The sequence below is a fragment of the Accipiter gentilis genome, chromosome 14 (genome assembly GCF_929443795.1).
Source record: "Accipiter gentilis chromosome 14, bAccGen1.1, whole genome shotgun sequence".
Taxonomy (NCBI): Eukaryota; Metazoa; Chordata; class Aves; order Accipitriformes; family Accipitridae; genus Astur; species Astur gentilis.
The window spans coordinates 4,814,943-4,828,650 of record NC_064893.1 but is presented as its reverse complement, the minus strand read 5'-3'; the positions used below and the strand labels follow the sequence as shown (position 1 = coordinate 4,828,650).

At 40.3% G+C, this 13,708-nt stretch overlaps 1 protein-coding gene across 2 annotated transcripts in view; it reads left to right on the top strand.

Annotated features, from left to right (window-relative positions):
• Positions 1–13,708, top strand: part of GLI3 (GLI family zinc finger 3) — a 210,176-nt gene that overhangs the window by 156,584 nt on the left and 39,884 nt on the right. The window lies entirely within an intron of this gene.

Here is a 13,708-nt window from a genome sequence, read left to right as displayed (position 1 = left end):
TTTTCATAATAATATGCCTGTTCAATGTGAAAAGTTGGAAACGTACATCTCCATTCTTCCTGGTGGAAAGGAGGAAAAGGGAGAGAGCTAGCTCTTTTTCCAGCTTTGCAACTACCTCTGTTGATGCCCTTTAACTTCTCCCATGTGAACCTGTCTATAAAAGAGTTACACCAAAATAAACAGTGATGTAAGGTATTAAACCTAAGCCACATTTCATTGCTTTAATAAGTACCAAGACTAAATAGCAACAAGACTACCAGTAAAACTTAATTTATTGCAGCTCACTGTCTTGTAAATAATGCATTCAGCACAAGAACTGCTGTACTGAATCAAACTGTAGGTTCATCCCATTTAATATCCTGTCTGCAACAGTGATCAAAGGGTAGAAAAAACTTTTCCTAGTGTAAAATCCCAGCTTATGGAAACTTGCAGGTAAATCTCATAGGAGTTGCTGCAAGAAAATGGTATGGTTCAGCAGGCCGCTAGATGGAATTGCGAGACAGGAAGGATTTGTATTTTAGGCAACTTCAGTAGCATTAACTATACTTAACATTACACAATCCTTCTGCTTTTAGGTCTTGTTTCCAATCACTTTTAACTTAGTCCAGTTTACACTTGGCAGCATTTTTCATGGCAGATACCTATCTAATGCTGAGTATTTCCAAAAAGCATCAGCAAAGTTAATGATTTATCAGAAGGAAGTTAGGGAGAAGAGACTTTCCTGTACAAAATAAAAGACCTCTTTTTACCTCTTCACTGAGAAGCTAAAATTTGCCAGGAATGTTGCCTAGATGCTATAGATACGATCTTTGCTGTTCTTGAGAAATTGTCCCATGCAGCCAAATGATAAGCCCTGAAGAGGTTTCTGTTAGCATGTGTTAAGTAGTCTAAGCATTCAGCATGTTCCAATCCAGGGCCCACAGAGGGGAAAGAGAACCTTTCCCTGCAGCTGCAGCTCTGGTTAATCTGGTACCTCCTTGGGAAGCCTGTGGAGGCTAAACTGCCCAGCCGTAACAGTCTTGTGAAAAAGAAAGCAGTCTTCAGAGGAGACAGGAATCAGACCAGGAACTGTCCAGGTTAAGCAAGCTGGGACAAAATGCTTTTATATAACACAACATAGGACTGCACTAGAAACAAAAAGCTGCAAAATAAAGCATGCAGAAGCCAGTCATTAAGGAGAATGAAGGTACTGCCCCCTTGTGATTTTGCTTTGATACCATCTTTAATTTCAGGGTTGCACAGTATTTTTTCACAGGGCCCCTGCCTTCTTCAGTGCACAGGCTGAGCATCCTCTCTGGATCAGTCAGAGCCTCAGGACCCTGCCTCACCTGTCCCAGGAAGCTGTAGAAGAGGAGAGAGCCTCTTACCTGCTGCCTGGGGTGGACCCTGCTCTTGCAACAGGATCCCAGTCTGATGCTGGCCAAACTGAACTAGTCGGAAGTGACCACCAGCCTCATACAGTTTCTCTTCTGGAAGCCCAGCCTGCCACCCTTAATTCTGCAGAGGAGCCAAATTGCTCACAGCCATGGCTTGAAGCTACTGACAGCTGTTTTGAGCATTTCATGCACTATGTCTTGTTAACTAACCTGGGAGATCTGGTCTCTATGTCTGAAATTGGGCAACCACAATGAGTGGCACTTTTTACCTTCACCTTTCTTTGATTCACATTCTTGTGCAAAATGAGTCCTTCCCCTTCACCTCAGAGGGAGGCTGAAAGCATTACCGTTTTGTGAAGCACTTAGCTTATACAGTGATGAGCACCGTAGAGAAGCTCAGGAGGGTATCAGTAATTATGTATTCACTGATGGTTTAAATACAATGGAAGGAAGGCCTATGGGCAGTACTCTGGGCAAGGAGAAGAAAAATACCAAGAGGGTCTCTCACTGAAGATTATTGTGCATCTTGTGCACTGAACGAGTTACGAATCCTGCATGGGGGAAAAGGGATGCGTGGTCACATAACTAAAAGCTGATGAGCCAGCACATGAAGTCACAGGCAGGTTTAGTTCTGGTATGTTTTGCAGGCTCAATGCTCTTTTAGCCTGTTTTTGCAAAGGTGCTACTTGTGTTAAGAAAGTGTCTCCAGGACCTCGCTGGTCTTTGCATTGGCTAAAAAAAGTACGTCCCCTAGCTAAAGGATTACATCCTGTGCTTCACACAGCTTTTCGTCATCGGACCCTCTATATGAGCACTGTGGGATGTTGAGGGTGAAATCAACTGAAAGGAGCCACATTTTGGGGTCTGTTTTTACAGAGCCAAGCACAGAAGGGCTTTGGTCCTTAACATGGGTACTACTGCAGTTCAAAAAATAAATAATAATAGTTTAGCACAATCCAGATAGGGCTTGACTTAGCGGGTGCTTTGTCATTGTCAGCTGGCAGTGTAATGCTGTATCCTGACTACTGGCTGAGTACTTGAAAAGAAGATGTCGCTCCTGCTGACAGCTAATAGTGGATGTCCTTTAGCACACCAGGTAGAGCTTCTACTTTGTGCATTTGAAAACACCTGGTTTAGGTCTCAGCTGGGAGAGATTATGCAGAAAGGAGATGTATGAAATAGCATCAAATGAGGATAATCCTTCATTTGACATTTACTCATTTGGTTACCTGCCTCAGTCCTGCAGTGCAGCACCCCTGCTATTAATCTTTTGTCAGGATGTACTTAATGTTATATCTGCTACCTGTGACAATTATTAGACTTTGCACTTCAGCAGCACTTCTTTTTGAGAGGCAGCATGGCCTAGAGTGAGTATAGAGGGGGTAATCACTTCCCATAATATTAAGAGTACCAATTCAAAACCTTTACAAAAGATTAGCTGGTCTTTAATAAACACAGAAGGTTGGGACTTCATGTTCTATACGATCTGAAATTCAGAACCTCTGTATTTTTCTAGTCCCTTAGCAGGGCAGTGATACCAAATTTACAAAGTTAGTTTTCAGAAAATGAGCGAAATTCCCTGTCAGCTACAAGGTGTTTAACTCAGGAGTAGTTCTGCCTACTGCAAGAGACTTTCTTTGGGTCTAGGCAGATGTAACTGTGAATAGACCTTAGCTATCTCATAATGTGTTAAAATTCAGTTTCATGTGAGCATGGGAGCCCTTTGGGATCTCCTCCAAGGTTTGAAGGAAACTGAGAAAGCACAGCAGCAGCACTCCACTCCACCCCACCTCACCTCACCCCTCCCCACCTCACCTCACACACCACACCACACCACACCAGGTGCTGCCCCTGCTTCCCTGATGTCATCAGAACAGGAAGGAGCAATTAACATAGCGTGGTTAATTACAGCCAGATCCTGGCTGTTCTGGCTCCTATCACTTTGCTCTGGGCTGACCCGGAGCTAAGCGTCAGGGTGGTGAGGGTACTTTCACAAAAAGCACTAGAAAGGGATAGCTAGGTTTGTAGGGGGAGCTTAGGTGGCAGTGGATTAATATCAGTGAGGAAGACCAAGAGTGTGTGTTTCTGCAAGCAGGTATTGGGTTCTCAATGTTTTCCTCACCTCATATAAGCTCCTTGTATAGAGCGTTTGTTGGGTAATTAGTCAGTGCTGTCCTCTCTGAACTGCTTTCTATTTAGAGACAAGTGGCCATGTATTAATTTCTCCAGTTTCCCTTGGCAAACACGGAGAGAAAAGCAAAGAGAAAAATAAAACCAGACTTAAGATATACAAATGAAGTATAAGGTTATCACAGAGAAAAGTGGAAGTATCTCCAGCAGAACGCCCAACAGTCTAATTATGCACTGTATAAAAAAAGCAGAGTATCCTTTTATCAGGTTTAAATTATCCAGGTTTTGAATTTAACAGAATGTCTTATAGTTATAAGACAGGGAGCCCTCATGTTCTCAGACTTCCTTCTTTATTCAATATTTTATATATTCTTATTATGTCTCCTCTTATTCATCTCCTTTCTGAGGCAAATGGTTGTTTTCAGTCTGCTCTTTAGAGAGTTCTTGCATTGTCATTTCTGCCGATACTGTCTGAAACAGTCTCCCTCTAGTACATGCAATAATATTCCAGAAGAGGACCAGCAATTCAAATGCACCATGATTTTCTGTGTTCTGTTTCCCATTCCGTTTGTCTTAACATGTTTTTGCCATAGGTTCATGTTGATCAAATTTTCATTCCTCCGTTGAATTCTGCACTGAGACAAGCAAGTGCTTCTCATGAGTTGGCTCAGCTAATTTAGAACCAGTGTATGATTAGTTCAGACTCCCCTTCAGTATCGATATGCATCTTGCTATCAGTATTGCTCATTCATCAGCATACTTGGCTCTAAAGATAACCTCTTAGCTCTTCACCATGCTGCTTAAGATAATTTTGCCATATATGCAGATTTAATTTTTTCTTTGTTTGAATCCATGCCTAGATTGCTGACAATTGCATTAAAAAACAGAAGACCTCATCTGAAAATTTGTATCTAACTTTTACTAAAAACCAACTGCTTAATTCTTACATCTGATTTCTGGTTTAGACTTTTAAGTTTTAAGTTTGTATATTTATGTAATTAAATCTGTGTAAAAGGACACAATCAAATGCTGCTTAACGAAATGAATCTTAAAAAGGATGTATTTAGAGTAGAACACAATATATTCAGCAATGTTTTGCAAGAAGCTCCTTATGATAGGATGTACAGGATAAAAAGTGTGTTAATTATGTGAGCATTACAGGTGTTTTGCTGTTTTATTATCACTCTTATTGGGGTCTGCCTAAGTAAGATGCAAAGCTGAGTGAGTGAAAGCTTTTTTTGCATTAAAAGGTCTCTAGTTAATTGCATGTAGTATGTTGTAAATGAAGGCTTAGTTGCAGTTCAGACTGAGTCAAATTCAGACCAGGTGTAACCCCACTGAAACAGGTTCTATTATAACTAGACACGTCACATGCACAGCACAGAGCTTTATTCTCCATGGTCTTGTACTGTGTATGGTTAACCTACAGAAGGGAATATAATGCTTTATCATGCCATAATAGCTTCATTTTATACCCTCTTTCAGGAAGTGTGAATGGCAAAGAAGTGCTACAAAGTGAATAAAAATGAAATTCATCAGTATTACAGAAAGTTGCATCTAATTCAGGCTCTGTTGAAATTTAATTCTGCAGCTAGCCTCCTACAGAAAGCTCATATAGTTTATAGGATGGTGACATTAAGGGAGATTGTTTTGGAAATCACCTGCATCTTGCATTAGAAAGTGGTGGATGTCTTTCACCACAAATACACATGAATGGCAAGATTCCTGCCTTCAGAAAATATATAATGTAAGAAGTCAAGCAACATAAAGAATATAGACTGTGCAGGTGCATGTTGCATGCACATTTATATGTACAAATATACATATATACAAGTGTGATTGTGTGTATGCCTGTAATTGTGTATGTCACAGATCTTGTAATTAAAAGTCAATTGGAAGCAACTTGCTCCAGACTAGTTCAGTGTTACTTGAGTTTAAAGTCATTGGACCCAGCACATTATTAATTCCAGGAAAGTTCTGGACCTAAGAGAAGTGTGCTGTAGTTTAACACTTCATTACTTCATTTTCAGACCCTAAAAGCAAGAATTAATTAGCACTTTCCATGTAATTAATGATACCAGTTTTAGAAACCAAAAAATGCTTAGCCATGAATCTAATTCAAAATGATGTTTGCCAGAAGTGTCATGAGCTTGCATGGAGGGAGCACAGATGAATTATGCAAAGTACTGTTAATACAAAGTCCAGTTTGGATACTAAGGATCCTGAACAGGAATATCCTAGTGAGAAGGACAAAACTGTCAGTGCTGTCTAAGCACATAAGGTTAATCAGTGTGGTTCTGTTGCTCTCAGTGAAACTATTCCATTTTACTCTGGTATATGGCAATGTATTCATGAAGAAAAATTTCACCTAGCGTAGCAGATAAAACAGAATAGATAATGTGGTAAGCTGAAGAGAAAGTACAAACCACAGACTCTGTTAATTTTAAACTGGTAATAGAAAAGTGAAAAAAGAGGCAATGATGTATGTGAGTTAAATACAATTGTAAAACCATGATTATTATCTGATGAAAACTGGAAGAAAAAATAGTATAATATATGCTATACTTTATTAGATGCAGGATACATCTTTTTACAAGTTCAGTTAGATGACTTGTCTCTAAGTTAGTGATTTTTAATGAAATGTGTCAACATTACAAATGCAGAGGGATATTCATGAAACCTAGACAGTTTCGAAAAACTATTTCAAAGGATTTCAAGTCTCATACCTGCCTTTAAGATCACACCACATGTCTGGTTTCATAGCCACAGTTTGATACTGTTTTCCCTTGTACTTAAGTGACAAGCCATAAAAGCAACTGATGACTTGTCTGCATTGTCTACTCACAGCTCAGTGTTGTCAGTTAGAAAGTAGAGGGAAAAGAACAAGATTTAAAGCAAAACTCTTATTTCGTGTTACTAAAAATGTTACATATATTGTGGGTAAAATGATCCAAACAGAATTACATTTTTAAAGCCTCCCTTCCTGTAAGGCCATTTGGTTTTCATTTTGCATCTAAAATACTTGAAGCAGTAGGAGTTTCACAAAGCTCTTCAGGGCTGCGAGGTTGCTGAGTGCGTTGTCACTCATGTGACCCGAGTAATTTGTCAACAGTCACTCTTGCAGGTTGTTTCCATCAGGAGGAGAAGTAGATGACAGAGTTGGAAACTTACTTTTATTCATTAGTGTTTGTTTACAAAGAACGTACACAAATTCCTGTTTCTGCCAACTCAGACAACGGAAGACAGTTTTCTTACGTGATGGTCCTGGCTGCTGCTTTGCTTCTGGGTCCTGTCCAAGGAGAACTCATTGGCTTTCTCTCTTCTACATCTCTGTTGGGGTCAGACTACAAGTCTGTCCTGCTGACTGACCGCAGCTTTCCACATCTGACGGAGCAATGTTCCTGGCTGCATATTACACATATACTTAGTTCCATCAAAATATATACATAAACTTCTGCCTATGAAGTCAGCTTATGCAGACCCCCTCAGCAACCATGGCTCAACTCCCAGCCACCCTTACATATGTCCCACGTTTTGGACAGTGGCACCTACATGTCAGTTTACTGTGGGATGAATGAAGCTCTTTCTTACATTACTCCTTATAAAAAAAGAGCATCTGAGCATGTGAAAAGCAGTATTTGATCACTGTTAACTTAATTATGACTTGTATTATTATTTAATTCAGTTAAGATTGCAATGTCTGTAGGGCCCAGGTTTTAGGAAGGACTTAAGGACTTGCTGAAGGCAGTCCCTCTTCAGAAGTATTTAAGAGTTATTAGGGGTGCTTTCCTGAAGAGTAGCTGGGTACATTTGTAAAATGGGAAAGGTAGTTGTTTGCCCCTTAACAACATTCCTAAACAATAAAGAACTTTGAAAATCCAAATCGAAAACTAAAGGTGAAATCCTGGCCTGGTATAAGGAAAGGATAAAAACTCCATTGAATTCAGTGAGTGCAGGTATTCATCCAATGGGTATTAGTGGGTTTCTGCACCCTGGTTTCTCATTTTCACTTGCTCATAGTCTTCACGCAACTCTTCAGGGAGAGTAAGACAAAGTAGTGACATCTGTACCTACTTGAGCATGAGCTAGAAGAAGCCATGGTGTTATCCTAATACTTGATGATCAGCTTTATTGAACATGAAGACAGTCCACCTACAAATTACCTCTCCCTTCGTGAACTGAGGTCCTTTTTGGAGGGACTTGGATCATTTGGTCTGCCTAGTGTCAGACGCTGATGGCAGGAAGAACTGATGGAGGCTACAGAGTGATCTGGGAGTGCCAAGGCTTTTCTACCAGTCGGGAAGGGCCTGTGTGCTCCCTTGCAGTGCAGGGTGCACCCTCCCTCATGGAGCGAGCACTTGGGCTGTGACTCTACCACCCATACATCAAAGACGCTTCAGGCCAAAGGGCCTGAAGCCTTCTCCTGCACGGTGGTGTAGATGGAGCCAGTGTGTCTCACTATGACATGTTACTGTACTGCAACCAGTTCTTGACCTATTTCGTCCAGATTAAAGATGAGAAGACTGTACAGGAAGAGGGTATAGTAATAATTTCAAATATGCAAAAGAGAAAAGAAAGGAAGAGACTGCGAAGGGGAAGATGCATGATGAGTGCTGGGTAGAATAACAAAGTGCTGGTCCTGAATTGCTGCAAGAAAGAATTAGGATAGAGGATAGGAAAGAAAACTATAATATGGTAAACATAACATTGTCCTATGTGAATAAATAAAGGTATCCCAAAGAAACAAATCTATCCTTTTGAAATTTAAAAAAAAGGAAAGAAGATATTTTAAAACATAAGAAAGGTCCCACTGGGTCAAACTAGAGGTGTTAGATACTATCTAGTCACACAGTCTGTCTCTGATGGTGCAGACAGTGGATGCTATTTAATAAGCACATGAACCTGCCTGCTTTTTGACTTTTGTTCTCTCTGTGCTCTCCCAACACCAATAATCATTAGATTAGTGATCCCAAAGCATATGCTGTTGCTTGTTCCTTTTAGTATTTCTTCATGAACCTGTTACCTTTGGACTTGCCTAGTCCCATGTGAACCTGCTGGCTATGTCTGCTTCCTGGGGCAGCTGTTCCAGAAGTCCACCAATGATTTTTTTTAATCTCTTTTAAGTCGTTCACCTATGGCTTTCATTGAATGCCCCCTAGTTTACATGCTTGAAAAGCCGTTTTCCTAACACCTTGCAAAGCAGAACCAGAAAGGGGAAAGCACTCTGTTACTTTTGCAAGACTTACACGCATCAGATCTTGCAGAACTGCGTGTGTTTTGTGATACAAGGAAGGTATCTTCACAGTTTTTGTGAAGAAAAGAAAACTATCGTGATGTAACAAAACTATCTTCACAGTATTCACAGAGCTGGGATCTCCTCGGCGTTTTTGCATCAGCCTGTCTCCTTAGGCACGCCTATGCAATGTATAGGAAAGAAGGAATTTTTCCTGACTCAAATTCACAGCTGTTTTGTGGTAAATTCCGCAGCTGTGACCAGAAACTGGATGACCTTGTTAGTAGGACAGCCACAAAGTAGCCACAAAGTTTGGTTTTGATTATAATATCTGTTTTTCTTCTTGAAGTCTGTTCCTTAAAATTTGATGTGCTCATGTAATTGCAATGTAGTTTACTGCCCTGCTTTACCTCCGGTGAAGGGAGTTTGAGACTTTGCAGAGGAGGAGAAGAGAAAAAGAGGGAGATAGACTGACAGACACAGAAGCCCACAGTATGGAAAATTAAATGATATCACTGATAGGCTTTTCTGTCAGTGTATATGAGTTATTGAATGCTTAAGCAGAAGTATTACATGGTTTTTCTATCCCTTATCCCCCATAAAACTTAACAACTAAAAAGATAACCTGCATGTAGTTTATTAGTGGTCTTACATGCATTCATCTTTTTCTTTTTTTTCCTTTTCTACTTTGTTTAAAACAAAAAGTCTGTAACAGAAATACAAGTCAGATTCCCTCCAGTGGAGTAGATTTTCATTTCTCAGTAGGAAGATGGAAGAAAAAGATTCATAATTCACTTACACTTCCGTGAATCCAAGATGTTTTGGAAGTGACTGGTGTTTTGCACAATGTGAACGATTGGGGCAGACATCATGCATTCTTCTGGCATCCGGATTTTGGAAGTATTGAACACCCCTTGTCTGAAATGCACCCCCTTTAAGGTATCTTAAAAGAAACATGTTGCAAAATGAGGCCTCTGAAACCACTCACCGCTTTTGAAAAACCTGGTTGTTGGTATTAGTAGTTCTGGACTCTAAAGATGATTACTTTCAGGTCTTGTTTACTGCCTCTTGGCATGAGTTTTAGACAGTTACTGAGCTACACCGGGCCCATCTTGGTGCACGCTTCTGAGCAGATGTGGCTGGATCGGCTGGGCAAGGCCAGGTGGTGCTGCCACCCACCCTTCCTCCTGATGCTGGCCTCCTGGCTAGAAAGCAACGTGAGCTTGTTGGGGCCAGCAAGAGGGCATATGGCTGCCAGTCAAGGCAGAAGGTTCCCATGGGATCTGAAGGGCCTCTGGGCTACGGGGATTCTTCACATGTCCTGTATTCAAGAGTTATTGAACAAAGTATGTTAAAAACTTTGGGAAGAAGGGCAGGAATCCAGGTCTCCCCAACAGGACGCTACATGTCAGCAATGTTGTGAGCTTTGATTTCTTTTTCTTCTTTTTGGCCCACATCCACTTTATTGTTGAGCAGCTTGAATGGTTTCTGAAAGGCAGAGAAAGACCTGCCACCTTCTGTTCTTTTCAGATCCTTCTGATCTTTTCAGATCAGAAAAATCATCCAGGCTGCCCTGTGACAGCATCTTGCATGAGGGTGACATTAAACCCAGCCAGGTCATCTTGCCTTATGAAGAGCTCTCCAGAAACAGTTGGAGAGAATTATTTGAAGGCAGCTATCTGAGCTATTTCAGAAATCACCCTGGTGGCTGAACCGTTGTCACCATTTCTGTGTACTCCCCTTAGCTGTGCTGGCTAGTTGATACCTGTTCCTCTGCTCCCTCATGATCTCCTTTTCATTTCAATCTGAGGTGTTTGAAGTTTGGAGGCAGAAGGAATGGAGTGCAGGTTGCCAGGCTCCGTAGAAAAATCCTAGTACCTCAGACTCAACCCTTGGTGCTGAGCACGGGGTGAAAGAAAGATAATAAAGAAATAAGGATTCTTCCTTTCCTTAGCACATCTGTCCAGCTGTGTCTTAATGCATCTGCTGCTGGTGTCATTGATTTCCAGTCAGGGCCCCTAGCTAAGATGATGTCTGTCTCCTCGGCTGTACCCTGCAAGTTTGCTTGCTTCCAAATTGGACAAAAGTCAACAATGCCTGGCTTAGCATCCTCCTTCCGGAGGCTCCATATGGTGTTAAAGCATATGTAGAGAAAGAGGACATCTCTATGAGGTAAAATCTATCCTTTTGGTGGAAGTAATTTTTATTTATATAGGGAGGGGAATTTCAAATATACTTAATGTTTAAGCACTTGCACTGTACTGGTGTAAGGCACATCACTGCAGGCCAGTGAAACTAGCTTCTGTATTTGTTAAAGCAGAGCTGCTTTTGTCCTTTAGTTAGAAACGTATTTTGCCACAGGGGAGGCATCATCACTTTATATGTTGCTCTATGTGGGGTAGAGAATGTGAAGGAGGCATGCCTGACCAAAAATACCCTATTGACACAGTAGTCTTTTCCCATCTTTGGAGGGACTGAGTGAGGAATATTGCCAAACTCCAGTAAATATGTGAGCTGCATTAAGTGCAAGTTGTGTGTGTACATACATCTTGGGACTTCTACAGTCTGTTTCCTGCTCGGGGCCAAAGGTTCCTCTTCAGCATCCAAGTCCCCGAGTCTCTAGTCAGTGGCACCTTAACAGCCTCCAGCTGAGATAAGAATATATTCAGATCACAGCAGTTCCTTCCTGCCTCTCCCAAACTGTTTGGGAGGCATCTCCTGTGCTCTTGCTTTGCATAGGTTGAAAAATTAATGTTAGATGCAGGTTCTCATGTAACTGGAGTCGCAGAGCAGTGATGGGCAGGATCTACATCTCTGAGCTGAGGCCTTAAGTCAGTCATGTCTTGTGGCTGAATCGTAAATTTGTCTTTTTACCATGTAGGATCTGAAGAATATTACCAAAGTTTTGGACCTGGACTTGCAAAGCTAGGTATTGTGCATGCTTAAACACCTAGAAAGAAAAAAAACCCACCCTCCTGTATTTCCAACCTGTATATCCAAGGGTGCTGTGTGCTTGGAGCTCCCAATGAAATCAGTCCACTTACTTTTTTCTTTTAAACTGATTCAGCTGGAGGGTGAAGATGTCCTAGGTGTTAACCGCTCACAGAAAAATAAAATACTTCATACAAATTGTTTCTGTTGCGTTTGTTGATCTTGGTGAATTTGATAGCATCTTCGTGATGGTGCCGTCTAGCGTTTGAAGTATATGAGATAAACTCACAGTATATATATCAAAGCAAAAAATGCTGGCATATAGTAAGGAGGCATTGTTTCAGCCTCATGTATGACATTGTAATTGTATGTTTTTTAATGAACAGGCCAGAGTAGTTACACTTAGCAATGTTTGTTCACTAAAAAGGAAAAGGGGTGTTAAATCATTGTGTTCTTTGATGAATGGCTTGTACACTGAAGAATAAATTGAACAAACTGGCATAGAGCTCACTGAACATGAAATCAGCTATTAGAAGAAAGCTTGTGAACAAATTCTGAGTCTGATATGCATCTTTTGATTAATGTCCTATCAATCATCCATAGTGGCTACCTTAGCTAAGTCGTGCTGTAATCATTCATGGTTGCTTACAGGAACACTAGCAGGGACTATAGAGCTGCAATAACTGAATATTATTACTGATTTCTCCCTAACTCTTGCTGTGAACAATTACTGTTTTCACTACGTTTCTGCCTCCCTTTATTAAAAAGAATACAATGCAAAATGAAAAGAGAGTTCCTCAAAGACCAGTAAAATTCTCCCAGGGTATTCTTAATGATATTCTGTCCTAAATGGGCAAACTATTGTAATGCAGAGTTCTCACCAGGAATAATAGTAATGTAATCACATTGAAGCTGTCTCTTTATGGATTGTAGTCAAACAGACAAAATGTATAGTCAGATTAATGAACACAGAATTTCTGTAGAATTATTACTTAAAATGGCTGAAATGATTTTAGCTCTTTTTGTATCACGGTATTTTCCGTGTTAAGTTAATGCACTTAACAGCAACAGCAATTAAGACTCCAGACTGTAAATTTGGACTAAATCCACCCTTTTGACATGAGAAGAAGCCTTGATTCTTAAAAGGTATTATGTTTGCACCCCTCTCTTTTAAGATGTTTTAAATTTGTATGGCTGTTTTGGACTGTGGTTGTTTGCTGGGTTTTTTTTAAGGAAAACAAAATCAATGAATACACTTTTTCCTCCTTTTTAAAATTTTCTGGAATATTTTTTTTCCTTTATGATTGTAAGTTATTGGCAAACATTGCCAGGAGAATCTCATACTCTTGTGTGTGAAGATTTAGTTCCACACCACTTATTTCTCGAGTGTGACACAAAGAATTCTTTGGCACTACCCACAAAATAGGTCCTTAGATGGCAGTGTTATTTCCTCCAAAGTCATTGTAGTCTGGGAAATACGGTGAAGTAATGAAGTGATGACAGGTATTAACATGCATAATGGGCTTTAATAGACATTTAATGTTGTTTAACTGGAAGAAGGAGCAGTGCTTTCCCATTGGAATATTTCTACATTGAAACTCATTGATCACCAATTTCGGGGGGGAAAGGTTAATCCATCAGTTTCTGTAACCAAACGGCACTGATGGAAATTCTTTAGGTGACATTCTGGATGAACTGAGCTTTCCATCTTTGCAAACAAATGAGTGATATGACAAGCATGGTGTTCAGAACACATTTAACCAATTGATTTTCTCTCCTCTTGTAATAAGATCTAGAGACATATGAAAGAGCGTAGCATGAGCCAAGATTAAAGGAACTGCTTCATACACGTGAACATAGGGGAACTGCATTATCAATAAAAGTACTATAAAGCATGTAGGCACCCATTCTTTTTCTTTATATAAAGTTTGTTATTGCAATAAATAGCTGTTATTGAACTGCTTGCCTTTTATTTCAGTTTTTCTGAATTTTATTTCGGTCAGCTTTTTGTGGTTTCCTAGTAAATGTTAGGAAAAAA